General features: G+C 42.0%; 1 protein-coding gene across 4 annotated transcripts in view; it reads left to right on the forward strand.

Moving 5' to 3' along the window:
* The window catches only part of apc (APC regulator of WNT signaling pathway), a 152,918-nt gene that overhangs the window by 14,483 nt on the left and 124,716 nt on the right, over window positions 1-13,719 (forward strand). Inside the window, exon 2 of one of the 4 annotated variants that reach the window (XM_033017429.1) lies at window positions 9,606-9,702. The exons of the other annotated variants lie outside the window; for them this stretch is intronic. The gene's annotated coding sequence lies outside the window, so the exon portion shown is untranslated. The remainder of the gene's footprint in view (window positions 1-9,605; window positions 9,703-13,719) is intronic. 4 annotated transcript variants of the gene reach the window in all.

The raw sequence follows: 13,719 nt of genomic DNA on the forward strand, positions 1-13,719 counted from the left end.
TCAATGACTTGTACAGCTGGATCATGATGTCCCAACTTTTGTACTTGATACCCATCCCAATGAAGGCAAACATTCCTAATACCTTCATCATCACCTTGTCTACCCGATTCACCGTTTTCAGGAAACAATGCATCTGTACTCAGAGATCTCTCTGTTCTACACACTGTCCAGGACTCTACCATTTACTGAGCAAGTACTGCCCTGATTTGACATGCTCACTGTTTATGAGTTAAATTCCATGTGGCATTCCTTGGCCATTCTTCCCAACTGATCTAGATCATGTTGTATACTCTGATATCCTGTGTCACTGTCCATAAAAGCATCATTTATTTGTGTCATCTGCAAATTTACAATCATTGTTAACTACATTGTTAATGTAAATAACAAACAGCAATGGATCCAGCACTGACCACTGGTCACAGACAAACAACCATTCACAACTACCCTTTGACTTCTTCCAAGCCAATTTTCTGGTAATTGGGTTCTGTGTGATCCAACCTTCGAGACCAGCCTACTATGCAGGTCCTTGTACTAAAGTCCAAAGCCATAACGTCCACTGCCCTGCTCGTGTTAATCCTCTTGGTGACTTACACTCTTTCACTTATATTTGCAGAGATCTTTGCTTGTTCCTTCCTGGCTGCCTAAATGTGTATTATGTTACAGGCATGTTATACTACTGCAAGTAAGAATGTTGTTAAGTTGTTGGTACATACGACAATTAAAAACCATTGACTCTTAAATCTGCTGCTTGCTGCTGCCTTTTTCCTGACCAGAGCCTCAACATTTCTCATCAGCCAGGACTTCCTTAACTTGCCAGCATTAACTTTTACCTTAACAGGGGGCATGCATCCCATGTACTTCTGCAAAATCACTTTTCAAACCCTCCCGCTTGCCAGCCATCCCCTTACCAACAAACAGACTCCCCCAATTGACCCCTGAAAGTCCCTGAATAATGCCTATAAAACCTGGCTTTGCCCCAGTTTAGAATATAATATGATTTTTTCCTGCAATTTGAGAAGGAGAAGGTTAATTCGGAAGTGGCAGTGATGCAGTTGAACAAAGGGGACTATGAAGGCATGAGAGAGGAGCTGGCCAAGGTAGACGGGACAGGGATCCTAGCAGGAATGACGGTGGAACAGCAATGGCAGGAATTTCTGGGCATAATCCGGAAGACGCAGGATTATTTCATTCCAAAAAGGAAGAAAGATTCTAAGGGGAGTAGGAGGCAACCGTGGCTGCAAGAGATGTTAGGGATAGAATAAAACTAATAAAAAAGATTTGTAACACATAAAAGAGTAGCCAGAAGCCAGAGGATTGGGAAACTTTCATAGGGGAACAGAAGGACACAAAACGGGCAATACGGGCTGAAAAGATGAAGTACAAAGGGAAGCTGGCCAAGAATATAAAGAAGGACAGTAAAAGCTTCTTTAGATATGTTAAGGGAAAAAGAGTAGCAAAGTCAAATGTGGGTCCCTTGAAGGCAGACGGGTGAAATGATTATGGGGAACAAGGAAATGGCAGAAGAGTTGAACAGGTACTTCAGATCTGTCTTCACTAAGGAAGACACGAGGATGAGGGGGAATCTTATAGAAACATATACAATTATAAAAGGGCTGGACAAGCTCAATGCAGGATAAATGTTCTCAGTGTTGAGTGAGTGCAGAACCAGGGGCCACAGTCTTAGAATAAAGGGGAGGCCATTTAAGACTGAGGTGAGAAAAAACGTTTTCACCCAGAATTGTGAATTTGTGGAATTCCCTGCCACGGAGGGCAGTGGAGGCCAAATAACAGGATGGATTTAATAGAGAGTTAGATGGAGCTACAGGGGCTAGTGGAATCAAGGGATACGGGGAGAAGGCAGACACGGGTTATTGATTGAGGACGATCAGCCATGATCACAATGAATGGCGGTGCTGGCTTGAAGGGCCGAATGGCCTCCTGCTGCACCTATTTTCTATGTTTCTATGTTTTAGAACCTTGTAGAGCAGTTCTATCCTTATCCATAATGACTTTAAACCTGATAGAAGTATGGCCACTGGTCCATCCCAAAGTGTTCCCCTATTGACATATGCATCCTCATATATGAGACAAAATATGTTTCTAGATTTTGCATAGCTGCTGGGTTTATTTCTGCCAGACCTTGGAGTGAAAACATCTATGGCGTCATGGAGTGATACAGTGTGGAAACAGCCCTTCGGCCCAACTTGTCCACACCAGCCAACATGTCCCAGCTACACTAGTCCCACCTGCCTGCGCTTGGTCCATATCCATCCAAGCCTGTCCTATCCATGTACGTGTCCCAGCCTCAACTATATCCTCTGACAGCTTGTTCCATACACCCACCACCCTTTGTGTGAAAAAGTTACTCCTTGGATTCCTATTAAATGTTTTCCTCATCACCGTGAACCTATGTCCTCTGGTCCTCGATTCCCCTACTCTGGTTAAGAGATTCTGTGCATCTACTAAATCTATTCCTCTCATTATTTTTTACACCTCTATAAGATCACCCCTCATCCATCTGCGCTCCAAGGAATAGAGGCCCAGTCTATTCAACCTCTCCCTGTAGCTCAGACCCTCTAGTCGTGGCAACATCCTCGTAAAACTTCTCTAAACCCTCTCAAGCTTGACAATATCTTTCCTATAACATGGTTCCCAGAACTGAATACAATACTCTAAATGCGGTCTCACCAACGTCTTATACAACTGCAACATGACCACCTAATTTCTATACTCAATACTCAATGACTGATGAAGGCCAATGTGCCAAAAGCCTTTTTGACCACCTTACCTACCTGATAAGGTGGTCATACGGTATTTCTATTCTTTTCTTTCCTGGATGTTTTGACAGTAAATGAAAGTCTGTGAACTATGTGATTAACCCGCTCAGGTAAATGACTAGAATTTGTCAATCTTCAACTAAACAGCTTTATCATCTTGACGTGCATTTGGATTTCCTGTCCTGTATGGTGGCACCATGTTAAATTTTGTTTGAGAACTTTACTGCAAAGTACCTTTTGGAATGTTTCTGCATTAAAAGTAGAATATAAATACTTCATTTTATGCTGCATTAAACTCCATCTGCGGTATTCTACCTAATTCACCATCTTGTTATCCCAAAGTATTCAAAGTAAACATTGCTGTATGTTTGATTGCTAAGTTTAAAATTATCAGCTAATTTAATATTGCTGCTTCCTACACTTGAGACTGGATCAGTGAAATATAAAAAATATGATGGACCAAAACACAACTCAGGAATGCCATTTCCTGGTCAGATAAACATCTATCCAAAATACCATTGAGCCAATTTCATACCTTTAGAGAAAGGGGAAACAAGAACTGCATATAATTTTAGCACCACTTTTTCTCTTAATTCTGTAGACTTTCATTTTTTCTTCAACAAATCTGTTTCATGATTCTCGTCAATTGCTTCCCGTAGTGCGTGCATGCCATATCTCCTGCGCCATCTCTTGCTACCTTATTAATGGTCTCAAATACTTTTTTCATGTTAGTCTTTATTTCACAAATTGCCTTTTCGTGCCAGGCCCTTTTTTAAATCACTGCAATTAATTATTTGTTATTCTTTGGGTAATTTATTAAGGAAGTTATGTTATTACAGAAGGTCAGCTTTATTTTGCTGCTCATCTTTGAGATTTGCCATTGAACGTGCATATAATTCTTTTCGCAGAGGATTATTTAAAAAGAATGTCCCAGCACTGCTATTTCCACTGTTTCTTATGTCAAATATATCCAGTTCTTGAGCCATCTTGCTTATCTTCAATTTAGAATTTTAGCATCATTTTTCCTTGCTGACACCTTCTACTGTTACTGAAAACTTGTTATCCAGAAACATTAAAAACCCATTTCGGCATTTGATGATAATCTGGCCAAAATCATAGGTGAATGTCGTAAAATTATTATTTGAACAATGTGTCATTTTTGCTCTTTCTCAAACAGTGACCAGTGACTCTTTTTGACTTGCTAATATGAATATTCGGATCTCATTACGACTTGTCTAATTATCCTTTGTCAAACTAAGAAATTAAATTAAAGAAATTAAATAAATTCCCTTTAACCTTTACCTGATTGTAAAAAATGGTTTTAAATTGATTACCCGTTGTTATTTATTATATTGTTTCGCTTAATTAATTTTAATTTTAGCTTACTCTTCAGGTGGATCCTTCATTGCTACCTCCCCACCAAACATGCCATAAAATTTCAGGTCATTTCCATTTCCTTCCATTTTTATACCAGCAATGAGATTCGTCAGCTTTTCCTGCTGGTGATTATTTTTAGCACAATTTGCTTATGAGCTCTAGCATCCTTTTATCAATTGTAGTCAGACATTTTGGCTGTGTCTGAGGGCAACGTGGAACAAAGCTTTAAGTTTGGAATTGGCTAAATAAATAACAAAAATTTCATAGTGTTTGGTAGTTTTTTAACATGTTTTAATCAGTGAAATTCAGATAAAATAACAGACCTACGTACGTTTCCTCTGATTTTTCTTTGTTCTTTTTCTATTAAAAGAACTAGCTGATCAAATGTGCCATGGTCAGTCATTAATATTTTTTAATACAACTTGTCCACTAAGAAAAGTGGAAATAGTTATGTTTGTTAACTTTTAAACTTAACATTGGCTAACTTGTACGCATTGTAAAGTGTCTAGATCAAGTGTACACACCCAAACTGAACTCCATGTGGACTCCACTGAACGAGTGCTGTTCAGCAGCAAATCACTGACTGTAACTTCAGATTTTTCACTAACCAATTTTTATGTGCATTTAAATCCTTGGTATTGTAAACTTGGTTTGCTTTGAGTCCCCTCTGCAGTACTTTACCATTATTTACTCTATCTCTAAACTTTTAACATTTTGTTTCCCGAGTTTTGTTATGGTTCCCGAATCAGTTTCTGCTATATTCTGACTTCATACTTAACTGTTCAGTTTAATTCTTGCCATTTCAGCGGATTTTTGTGGCCTCAAAATTAACATTTTAGTTCCTCTTCTTATTCTGATCAGTTGCCCTTCCTGATCTTTTCAAAATCTATCTATCATTCTGAGGTACGCAGTACTCCAGATAAGGTTTATGGTTGAGAAGCATAATTTTCCCGTTCGTTTTTCAAAAAAACTTGAAAAAATATATAAAGTCAAGGTTTCATGTACTGTATTTTTGCTTATAGTAATTTTTGTGCAAGGATATCTTTAGTTTAGTTCAGAGATACAAGTTCAAGTTCAAGTGAGTTTATTGTCATGTGTCCCTGTATAGGACAATGAAATTCTTGCTTTGCTTAAGCACACAGAAAATAGTAGGCATTTACTACAAAACAGATAAATGTGTCCATATACCATGATATAAATATATACACACATGAATACATAAACTGATAGTGCAAATAACAGAAAGTGGTTGGTAATAATCAGAGTTTTGTCCGAGCCAGGTTTAATAGCCTGATGGCTGAGGGGAAGTAACTATTCCTGAACCTGGTTGTTGCAGTCTTCAGGCTCCTGTACCTTCTACCTGAAGGTAGCAGGGAGATGAGTGTGTGGCCAGGATGGTGTGGGTCTTTGATGATACTGCCAGCCTTTTTGAGGCAGCGACTGCGATAAATCCCCTCGATGGAAGGAAGGTCAGAGCCGATGATGGACTGGGCAGTGTTTACTACTTTTTGTAGTCTTTTCCTTTCCAGGGCGCTCAAATTGCCGAACCAAGCCACGATGCAACCGGTCAGCATGCTCTCGACTGTGCACCTGTAGAAGTTAGAGAGAGTCTTCCTTGACAATCCGACTCTCCGTAATCTTCTCAGGAAGTAGAGGCGCTGATGTGCTTTTTGATGATTGCATTAGTGTTCTCGGACCAGGAAAGATCTTCAGAGATGTGCACGCCCAGGAATTTGAAGCTCTTGACCCTTTCAACCATCGACCCGTTGATATAAATGGGGCTGTGGGTCCCCCTCCTACTCCTTCCAAAGTCCACAATCAGTTCCTTGGTTTTGCTGGTGTTGAGGGCCAGGTTATTGCGCTGGCACCATATGGACAGTTGCTCGATCTCTCTTCTGTACTCTGACTCATCCCCATCAGTGATACGCCCCACAATAGTGGTGTCGTCAGCGAACTTGATGGTGGAGTTCGCACTGTGGTTCGCTACGCAGTCATGGGTATAGAGTGAGTACAGCAGGGGGCTGAGCACGCAGCCTTGAGGTGCTCCCGTGCTGATTGTTATTGAGGCTGACACATTTCCACCAATACGAACAGACTGTGGTCTGTGGACGAGGAAGTCAAGGATCCAGTTGCAGAGGGATGCGCAGAGACCCAGTTCTGCGAGTTTGGTAACCAGTTTGGAGGGGATGATTGTGTTAAATGCCGAGCTGTAATCAATGAATAACAGCCTGACATATGAGTTTTTGTTGTCCAAGTGGTCCAGTGCGGAGTGGAGGGCCAGCGAGATCGCATCCACCGTTGATCTGTTGTGGCGGTACGCGAACTGCAGTGGGTCCAGGTTTTTGTCGATGTAGGAGTTGATTTGCTCCATGATCAACCTCTCAAAGCACTTCATCACCACCGGCGTTAGTGCCACTGGTCGATAGTCATTGAGGCATGTCACCTTACTCTTCTTGGGCACCGGTATAATTGATGCCCTTTTAAAGCAGGTGGGGACCTCAGACCTCAGAAGTGAGAGGTTGAAAATGTCCGTAAAAACTCCCGCCAGTTGGTCCGCACAGGTTTTTAGAACACGACCGGGTATACCATCAGGACCATGTGCTTTTCGGGGGTTCACCCCTCTGAAGGATTTCCTGACATCGGCCTCTGTGACTGAGACTGAAATGCCATCGCAGCGAATGGGGGATCGGGAAGGCACATCAGTATTCTCCCTGTCAAAGCGTGCGTAAAACGCATTGAGCTCGTCAGGGAGTGATGTTACACCGGCATTCGAGCTGCCTCCTGGTTTTGCCTTGTAGGAGGTGATTGCATTCAGACCCTGCCACAGCTGCCGAACATCTGTCTCGTCCTCCAGTTTGGAGCAGAAGTCCCTTTTGGCCTTTTTGATGGCCTTACCAAGGTCGTATCTGGTCTTCATGTAGGCCACTGTATCATCGGAGGTGAATGCCCTGTGTCTGGACTTCAGGAGAGTGCGGATCTCAAAGTTCATCCAAGGTTTCTGATTGGGAAACACTCGGAAGGTTTTTGTAGGGATGCAGTCCTCCACACATTTCTTTATGAAGTCTGTAACGACTGTGGCATATTCGTTCAAGTCCGTTGCCGAGTCCTTGAACATTGCCCAGTCTACAGACTCCGAACAGTCCTGGAGTTGTTCTTCTGCCCCCCCCGACCAGCTCTGTGCTGTCCTCACTTCTGGGGGTGCGCTCTTTAATTGCTGCTTGTAGGCAGGAAGAAGCAGCACCGCGGTATGGTCGGATTTACCGAAGTGAGGGCGAGGGATAGAACGATAGGCATTCTTGATGGTGGTGTAGCAGTGGTCGAGGGTGTTAGGTCCTCTGGTGCAGCAGGAGACATGTTGGTGGAAGTTGGGGAGTGATTTCTTGAGGTTCGCCTTATTGAAGTCCCCAGCAATGGTGGTAAATGCCTCGGGGTAAGACGTCTGGTGTTTGTTGACCACGGCCTGCAGCTCCTCCAGTGCCAGACGGACGTCTGCCTGGGGTGGGATGTAGACCGCAGTCAGGATAACGGAGGTGAATTCTCTCGGGAGGTAGAAGGGACGGCACTTCACCGCCAGATGTTCAAGGTGTGGAGAGCAGGAGTTGGACAGGACTCCCACGTCGGAACACCACGCAGAGTTGACCATGAGGCAGACGCCCCCTCCTCTCCCTTTCCCAGATGCCAGGGTACGGTCCATGCGGTGGATGGAGAACCCTTCAGGCTGGACCGCTGAGTCTGGGGAGCTGGGGGTGAGCCATGTCTCTGTGAAACAGAACACAGAGCATTCCCTCAGCTCCCTTTGATAAAGCAGTCTTGCCCTTAAGTCCTCCACTTTGTTTTCAAGGGACTGTACATTAGCCAGTAGGATAGTAGGGAGGGGGGGCCGAAGTCCCCTGCGCTTCATTCTGACCTGAAGTCCTGCCCGACGGCCACGTTTCCGGACACAATGGAGGCTTCCCCTTTGTTTCCAGGTGCTGTACTTGCTGTACCTGCTGTTTCTGCGGACCTGCGCTGGAACGGGGATTCCCTCACAGACGGCAGCTCCAGCTCCGTAACGAACGGGGATTCCCTCAAAGTCGGCAGCTTCAGCTCCGTTGTTCCTGGGAGATCCAGCCCGTCGGCTCTGGGGGTCATCCCGGGGTTTCAAGGTACAGTACCTGGGATCCACAGTCGGGTCGGGAGTTCCACAGCCAGTGTGGGAAAGTTTAAAGTCAGGGGTTCCCGCAGCTGCGGGAGATCGCGAAATTGCGAGAGCCTTGAGGTGCTCAAGCAGCTTGTCCGAAACGGCACCGATTTCTGCCGTTTTTCTGATCCAGGTAAGTTGTTGGAAGTTGTACCCCTTTGGCCCACCGTGTCTGCGCTGACCAGCGATCCCTGCACACTAACACTGCCCTACACACATTAGGGACAATTTACAATTTTACCAAGCCAATTAGCCTACAAACTTGTACGTCTTTGTTGAGTGGGAGGACATTGGAGCACCTGAAGAAAACTCACGGGAAGAACGTACATACTCCATACAGACAGCATCTGTAGTCAGAATCGAACCCGGGTCACTGGTGCTTAAGGCAGCAACTCCACTGCTGTGCTACGGTGCCGCCCTGCATACCGTTACTTTTTTGTGGTTCTTAACTTACCATTTTCGTTTTTCTTCTGCTAGAACTGGATGTCCTTGCATTTTCCCAAATTTAGCTAAATATTTGACTACCTTGCCTGTTAATTTAATTTATGTTAACTATGGCTTTCATCAGTGGGTAAAAAAAACACTTTACAACTTGCTATTCCATTACGCAGGTTGTTGAAAAGTATGCTCAAAGTTGAGGCCTGGTACTTATTCCTGGGAAGTACTCCCAACCAAAACATCAAGTAAAAAGTAGGAATTTCCAATATAGTCTCTTGAACCTGATGCACCATTTCATAAGAATGGTTTCGGCCCGAAACGTCGCCTATTTCCTTCGCTCCATAGATGCTGCTGCACCCGCTGAGTTTCCTCAGCAATTTTGTGTACCTGCACCATTTCATAAGACCATTGTTGATTTTACTATGGCCGCAACTTCCCTTTCCTGCCTGGTCCTCGCCTTCAATTTCCCTAAAGTCGGAACATCTATTTGTTCTGATTCTTGCCTCTCAAATACATTTCAGCCATATTTCAAGCTTGACATTAACTGCATGACCTGTTCTCCAGAGGTACTGCCTGGTCCGCTGAGTTACTCCAGCACTTTGTCTTTTGTAACAAACCAGCAAATGAATATCCTTGTTTTTCCACATCCTTCGATCTTTGTTAATTATTGTTGGCAAAGGCATGGTAACTAGGGATATATATATATATATATATATATATATCATTGTTTGTAGTTTTCTTTAAATTTGTGTGCAATCATATTAGCAGAGGAATTGCTATTCACATAAAGCAGTTACATAAACACAATTTGGGTAATTTCTTTTCACTCTCAGATTTATTGAGCATGTTCCTGTGCTTGGTGAATTAAATCGTGCGTAAAAGAAGGAACTGCATCTATTTGTTGCATCTTTGCGACAAAACCAATTTCCTGTAAGTGCAATTTTCAGATTTTCATTGAACAACTATTTTTTTTACATACCCAAATGCAGTATTTTAAGAAATCGTTTGTTATAAGTTTAGAAGATTGATATTTAACAGAAAATAATATGCTTGTTCCAATATTACAACACAATTTACTTCTGTTTAACAAATAGTTCTGTTCCCAATATTTTAATCCAGAAGTATGATGAAATTAAAGGTATCAAAATTAAGATAATTTGGGTGGAGTAAGCAAATCAGAAAATTTATTGGAATCTGTAAAAGTTTTGTTAGCTTTTTCTGTTATATAGAATGAGTAACTGTAACAACTGGATTAACGTGTTTGGAAATATACAGTTTAAAACTAATATTTTATATGGCCATACTTTGTTCAAGAATACAAATTAGTCTCTACAGTATTGAATGGAATTTGCCTCGAAAAGAAAGTTATCTTTTACTTAGATACTTGTATTTAGATGCTCTGATCAGTTACTTAAATAACTCTTTGCATGTATGCTTTTAATATACATTGCAGGAAGTAATTGTTTGCAGTGTTCAATGTTCCAGACCAACGTCGAAAGTTCTGCTGGGTCATGTTTGAAAGCATTTTATTTTCTCATTGACATAATTGGAGACACTCAAAAGTCACAGTAAATTAAAGTTTATTAAAGTAAGTTGATAAACTCTAATTTAAGTGCAAAGTTATATTCCATATTAGTAAATGTGATGTATGATACATTTGCCGAAGTCTCTGAGATAGTGTAGTAAGATTAAACACAAGCAAAGTAACAATAAAGGACTTTGGAATTTTAGCCATGGTACTTTTGTGCTGGGTAAAGAGGCAATGAATTTAGGTATAAAAATTAATTAAATATTCTGAACTAAATGACTGGAGTTCTGAATGACTATAGCAAGCGTACAAAAAGGATTCAAAGTTTTGTAATTACTTTATATATTATTTTAATAGAAGGAATAAGGAAACAAGCAGTCTAAAAATAGGAATCTAAAGGGTTTGTTGCTCAAAAGGATTGAATTGCAGCAGATTATAAAAACAAGGATTACAAAGAAAACATTTTTAAGCGAAAAGAAGCATTTTTTGTTTATTATGTTATCTATTGAGTACTGTGTTTACAAATCTGTTATGCTGCTGCAAGTAAGAATTTCATTGTTACATTTTGGTACATATGCCAATTAAACACTTTACTCTCTCGACTTGAACATCTACACCAGGGGTCGGCAATCTACGGCCCCCGGGCCGAATGCGGCCCATAACCTGAAATCATCCGGCCCGCAGGCGGTTTTTTTCCCCCCGTAATTATCCAGCCGGCTGACTTACATCATCTCCGGTACCTCCCGGACCCGAGGCCACGGCTCCCAGGCGTGGTGACGCAAGGTGGCCTGCGTGGGTGACTGCAATGGCGGAGCCGCCGAGCACCGATCAGCCCCGAGCTCTGGCTGTACTGCATCCTGCGCAAAGCCGCCTGCACGGCCGCACACCTTCTGTGTCTGGGTTTCATTGTCGGGATCAAAGATCCGCTCTATGATCTTTGGTCGGGATCGGGGTTGTCAATAGGCCGGGGACGAGTGAGTTATTGGTGGCGGCCTCGAAGAGGCGGGATCCATGTGTAGATGTGGCCCGCCATCCGTTTACAGACATGCGTCCTGGCCCCTATGCAGAACAAGGATGCCGATCCCTGATCTACACAGTCATGTATCTATGCAATATTCTAGTCTCCATATTATGGAAAGAATATAAAGAGAATGAAGTTGATATAAAAATATTTACCAATACATAATTGATGCTCTAATTGAGGAATTTGTTATCAGGATTGATTGTGCAGATTTATTTATCTGTAGCAAGAAAAATCTAAGTGAAGATGCACTGGAGGCTTTTGTCATTAAGAAGGTGTAGGTGTCATGGATGAGATCTTTCACTGAGCCATTTAAACTAAAATTATTATTTTCAGGTAGCTGTGACAAGTTTCAGTTCAAGGGGTTAGCACCTCAGTGGGGACGGCATAAGGATATAAAGGAGAAAACAACAGAGGAACATGAAGATACATCTAAATATAATGGGGAAGGAAGTTTATTTGAAGCACAAGTACCGACTGAATGATAATTTTTGCCACATATTTGATGTAATTTTATAATAAGTAATGGAGAGTTGTAGACAACAGGTTAAGTGTGGATTCCTTTAGAATGGATTTTGATAAACCACCACATAGCAGACTAATTAAATGGGCGAAAGCCCATTAAATCCAAAGGAAAACAGGGGATCTGAGATCTACTGAATGTTGCAAGCCAAGAATATTGTTTGACAGCAGTGTTTATTAATTCGATTTTTTTATGGTAGGGTCTCGAGAGCGCAGATCTGTTGATTTTAATGTTTGCGCTACTGATTTGGGAGAATGTCACAACCGTGCTGAGAAAGGACATGCTGAAGGGCTCATTGAGTGAAGCAATTTGGGTAAAGATCAGGAATCAGAAAGGTGCTATCACTATAATGGAATTATATTATAGGGATGGTACAATCACCATGATGAGATTATATCACAGGAAAGGTGCAGTCACTATGATGGGATTATAGTACAGGCCTCTTAATAGCCAATTGGAGATAGAACAACAGATATATATAGGCAGATTGTGGAAACATGTGAAAGCAAGAGTGTTGTTGTAGTAGGTGACTAGTTTCCCCAATATTAACTGGGACTTCCTTAGTGGTGGAGACTTGAATCTGGCAGAATTTAGGTGCATCCATAACAGTTTCTTGAAACTTAGTTTTCAAATAGTTCCAGGTAAAGATAAGACTGGACCTTGGAAAGTTCTAAATTGATAGTTGATTAATTACAATAGAATTATGCAGGAGCTGGGGAGAGTAGATTGGGAGCAGCTGTAATTGGATAAATCCACATCAGACTTGGGAGTTGTTTTTTAGCCAGCTGGTCAGAACTTCGGACCAACATATTCCTATGAGGACAAAAGACAAGAATGGGAATGTTGCATAACTAGTAATTGTAAATTTAGCCAAAAAGAAAGGAAACATATACGTGACTAAGGAACCTAAAATCAGACGGGGCCCATGAGGAATATAAAGGAAACGGACAAGAATTTTAAAAAGAATCAGGAAGGCTTACAAAGTACCACAAAATGTCCTTAATGTGAAGTAATAATGAGAACCCCAGGGTTTTTAGGAATTTTAAATCTCGCTATCTTTTACAATAGACCACCATATATAGGAACGAAACTTAGTGCACTCGCAGCACAGGAGAACAGTGAGTGAGCTGGCGAAAAATCGTAGCGCTATCGCGTACCGTTTTTGAGCAAATAGAAAAACTGCGCTAACCAGAAGAGCACAAGATCAAAGTTTTAGTTATGTATCATTAGATAAGATATATATAGAAACATAGAAAATAGGTGCAGGAGTAGGCCATTCGGCCCTTCGAGCCTGCACCGCCATTCAATATCATGGCTGATCATACAACTCAGTATCCTGTACCTGCCTTCTCTCCATACCCCCTGATCCCTTTAACCACAAGGGCAACATCTAACTCCCTCTTAAATATAGCCAATGGAGTGGCCTCAACTACCTTCTGTGGCAGAGAATTCCACGGATTCACCACTCTCTGTGTGAAAAATATTTTTCTCATCTCGGTCCTAAAAGACTTCCCCCTTATCCTTAAACTGTGACCCCTTGTTCTGGACTTCCCCAACATCGGGAACAATCTTCCTGCGTCTAGCCTGTCCAACCACTTAAGAATTTTGTAAGTTTCTATAAGATCCCCCCTCAATCTTCTAAATTCTAGCGAGTGCAAGCCGAGTCTATCCAGTCTTTCTTCATATGAAAGTCCTGCCATCCCGGGAAACAGTCTGGTGAAACTTCTCTGTACTCCCTCTATAGCAAGAATGTCTTTCCTCAGATTAGGAGACAAAAACTGTACACAATACTCCAGGTGTGGTCTCACCAAGGCCCTGTACAACTGCAGTAGAACCTCCCTGCTCCTATACTCAATTCCTTTTGCTATGAATGCT

The sequence above is a fragment of the Amblyraja radiata genome, chromosome 3, assembly GCF_010909765.2.
Source record: "Amblyraja radiata isolate CabotCenter1 chromosome 3, sAmbRad1.1.pri, whole genome shotgun sequence".
Classification (NCBI taxonomy): domain Eukaryota; kingdom Metazoa; phylum Chordata; class Chondrichthyes; order Rajiformes; family Rajidae; genus Amblyraja; species Amblyraja radiata.